Source organism: Carlito syrichta, unplaced genomic scaffold, assembly GCF_000164805.1.
Source record: "Carlito syrichta isolate Samal-C Ts95f unplaced genomic scaffold, Tarsius_syrichta-2.0.1 Scaffold307141, whole genome shotgun sequence".
In the NCBI taxonomy this organism is placed as follows: Eukaryota; Metazoa; Chordata; class Mammalia; order Primates; family Tarsiidae; genus Carlito; species Carlito syrichta.
In genome coordinates this window covers 258,668-262,914 of record NW_007251237.1, presented here as the reverse complement: position 1 = coordinate 262,914, position 4,247 = coordinate 258,668, and positions in this window count along the sequence as shown.

Genomic DNA, 4,247 nt, shown 5'->3' with positions numbered 1-4,247 from the left:
TCAGTGTGTCTGAAAATGCAATAAGAGTGCAGTCGTAAAGATGAGATGGCTTGAGATGTGTAAAGAGCTTAGGAGAGTGCAGTGTGGCAGGTCTCATGAGCATGAGCTGTGTTTGCTGTTACCGTTGTGGAACTTCCCATTCTTTGGGTCACCAGCACTGGCCTAGAAACCCTGCACATCCCCTGCAGGCAGATGTCCTGTGAAATACTGTAAGGAAGCTGGAGGGAGGCTGGGCCATTCCGGGGCCTGGAGCTTGGACTCCCAAAGACTGGCTCCCTCCTGCTGCACCAGGCACCTCTGGGAGGGTCTGGCACCTCCCTGGGCTTGAGGTTTCTAGTGGGGCTGGGGACAAAACAGACTGGGACACCCAAGCTACTGAACACCAGGATCCCTGACCCACTCTTCTTGAAGGGGCCTGAGTCAGACTCTCCCCATACACGATGCCATGGGGACCAGAGTCTGGACATGTTACTGAGCAAGGGAGGAGCCTGGCCAGGTGAGCAGGGGAAGAAGGTTTTGTGGGTGGCTTGTTTGTCCAGGCTAAGATGATCACCGAGGGTGCAAGAGGGTCAAACCCTGGACAAGTCTGGGTTCTCAGATTTCTCTCTCTCTCTCTCTCTCTCTCTCTTTTTGAGTTGGAGTCTCACTCTGTCACCTGGACTGGAGTGCAGTGGCCGCTCCCAGCCACCGCAGCCTCGACATGCTGGGCTCCGGCGATCCTTCTGCCTCAGCCTTCCAAGTAGCTGGAACTACAGGCACGCGCTACCATGCCCAGCTGATTTTTGATTTTATTGTAGAGATGAGGTCTCGCCAAGTTGGCCAGGTGGGTCATGACTCTCTCTTTTTTTGTTTGTTTGAGTCAAGGTCTCACTCTGTGGCCCAGGCTAGAGTGCAGTGGCATGATCACAGCTGACTGCAGCCTCCACCTTTTGGGCTCAGGTGATCCTTCTGCCTCAGCCTCCCCAGTATCTGGGACTAGCGCCACCACACCTGGCTCATTTTTTAAAAAATGTTGTTGTTATTATTATTTGAGTTGGAGTCCCACTCTGTTGCCCAGGCTGGAGTGCAGTGGTACACTCACAGCCACCTCAGCACCGACCTGCTGGGCTCCAGCGATCCTTCTGCCTCAGTCTTCCAAGTAGCCAGAACCAGGCTAATTTTTGATTTGTTGTAGAGACAAGGTCTCGCCAGGTTTCCTGGGCTGGTCTCGAGTCTGCAGGTTCAGGCAATCCATTCGCCTCAGCCTCCCAAAGTGCTTGCATTACAGGCTGAGCCACCAAGCCCACCCCACTTTAAAATTTTTTTGTAGAGATGAGGTCTCACTTACATAGCCCAGGCAGTCTGGAACTCCTGGGCTCAAGTGACCCACCCGTCTCAGCCTCCAAATGTGCTGGGATTACAGGCTGAGCCACCGTGCCTGGCCTTCTTTCTCTATTAATGTGGGAAAAGTGCCATGTTCTCAGACTTTCTCTTTCAATGGATGGAGAACAGCCCTGTGTGTCCCGAGGAAAATCCTGGGTTTTCTCCCAAGGCCTTTGCTAAGAAGTGACCCTGAGGAACTGCTGTTCTGGTCTTCTAGGGTAGGAAAGGGGGGTGAACTTTTACCAACTCCCTCATTGGGTGGGTGCAGTAAAACAAATACCCAATGTGGGACTCAAACCCACAACTCCAAGATTAAGGGTCTCACACTCTACTGACTGAGCTGGTTAGGCAACACATAGGTCTTCTTACTGGATCTCTAGGTTAAAGCCAAGCCCGGACCTGGTGCTGTCAGGATCCTGACTAGACCTGGGAACTCTGAGTCTCAGCAGTATACATCACCCTCAGGCCCGGTCCCAAAGGCAGAGGCAGCCCGAGGCCCCCAACAGCAGATGGATCCGGACAGATGGATCCGGGGCCTTCCTGCGCCTGAGACCCACCTCTGGGTGCACCTGGTCCTGGCACCGCCCTGGGGCCCCAGAAGGCAAGTGATGGCCAGAAGAGGCTCCAGGATGTGACACCCAGGGCCTGACTTAGGGCCATGGAAATAGGTCTGGCCTCATCCCTCATTCGTTCCAAGTACTTGGCAGAGCCCTGACTTCAAGTCTGGTCACCAGGAGGGAGCAGGCCTGGGGCCCAGCCCCATCGGAGGGAGTGGCACAGAGCCTGGGCCCACCTAACCAGGCCAGGAGGTTGTTGAGAAAGAAGGGGGTGGGAGGAGGGACGGGAAGAGGGTCTTCAAAGTTCTGGGAGCTGTGAGGGACCTCGGACCTGCGCTCCAGCCAATCCTGAGTTGCCCCCAAGGGGGAGGAAGACTGGGGAGAGGGCGGCCCGCAGTGACCGCAGGGTGGGGAGAGGAAACCCCAACGACCCAACTGCCTAAAGGAGGAAGCCACAGCCTCCTGCCTCTTGTCCCCTCTGAGTAAGTGCGAGGGTTTCTCATTCTTTCCAGGACCTTTGACCTTTCCCACTGCTATTCCAGTGGCCACAGAATCTCCTGACTCTGCAGGTGCTGAACCTTGAGTCCCCTTCCTCAGGGGACATGGCCTCGATTTCGGGTGTGGACTCTGGTTTTATGGGCTCCTCTTCCATTTCCACCATCCACACTGAGGTCTTATTCCCCCCAGACCTCAGAGTCGAGACTGGATGGGATGCTCATTAAACCCAGGTCCAAGTCTTTCACACCCAGGGAGGGGCTGAAGACCCCAGGCCCTGTAAAGAATTTTTGGTGGAGGGAATAGGCTGCCTGCATGTGGGAGGGGAGGGGAGAACTTCCCAGAGGTGGCCCCTGACTGACTCCAGGGTCAAGTTTCATTTTAAACATGTCTGATCCATGGTGGCTCACGCCTGTAATCCCAGCACTTTGAGAGGCAGAGGTAAGAGGATTGCCTGAGTCCAGGGGTTCAAGGCCAGCCTGGGCAAATTGGAGAGACCTCATCTCTACAATAAATCAAAAAAATAACCAGGCATGGTGGTGTGTTCCTGTAGTTTTGGTTACTTGGAAGGTTGAGGTGGAAGGATTGGCAGCGCCCAGCAGGTTGACACTGGGGTGGCCGTGAGTATGCCACTGCACTCCAACCTGGGTGACAGAGACTCCAACTTAAAAAAAAAAAACCCAACATGGGGCTCAAACCCAAGACCCTAGGATTAAGAGTCTCATGCTCTACTGACCAAGCCAGCTGGGCCACAGGCCGTTGGCACTAGGTGGGGCTCTCTGACTTCGATTTGAAGCCTCACGTGACTCAGCTGCCCTTACCGGGCTTTTTCTTCTGACCCCCCCAATGTCCCCACAGATGCCAGATCCTGGGGTGGAGCCTCCCAGGCGCAGCAGAAGTTGCACGGCTGAGACCTGGGAGAAGGAAGCGTGGAGTGGGACTCGAATCCCAGGACTGTGGCTGAGTCACAGGAGCCACTGCTGCAGAGGAGCCTGGTCCCCCTCCCTGCCGACCTCGGGCAGGCCTTGGGCTGCATGCTCCTGGGGTTGTCCAGGGTCCGCAGCATCTGCAATCCCCTCTGTCCTGGTCAGTGTGGTCCTGAGTGCGAGCCCCTAGGACATCGTCGTAGTCCGAGGTACCATGCGGGGGATGGGTCAGCGGCCATGGTCCCTGATGGAGGGCACTTTGGAGGCAGGAACAGAGATAAGGAAGGGCCGCTGGTCTTGGTGGGTCTTCTCCGTCTGGGCTGAAATGCAGGCAAGAGAAACATTAAGACTTGGTCGCGTTGCTATCTCCAACCTCTGAGCCATTTAGGGTCCAGAAGAACCCCAGCTGCAGAATTCTAGACTCCCATCTGGGTGTGAACCTATAATGCTAGCACCCAGGCAGGGAGGCCAAGGCAGGAGGATTGCTTGAGGCTCAGAATGCAACACCAGCCTGGACAGCATTGTGAAACCCTGTCTCTATTATATTTCAGACTTCCTTCTGAAAACAAACCAAAACCACAACCCACTGAAGGGAGCTGCACCTTGGGCAGATCTCCATGACTCACATGACCCCACCTGGGGAAACTTCTTTCCCATCCACTGCCCCACCTGCTTAATCCAGGATAAGGCTCTGAGCCCCTAGGATTCCCTGATGGGGCAGGGCGGGGTCAGATGGGCACTGGAGAAGCAGTCTTGGGGGAGACACCACGTTGTCTCCAGGGCTGGCCCTGGACGAGGGCGAGCAGCCAGCGGGAAAACGATTCCATCCTGGTTTTTTTTTTTCGAGTTGGAGTCTCACTCTGCCGCCCAGACTGGAGTGCAGTGGCCGCTCCTGGCTACCGCAGCC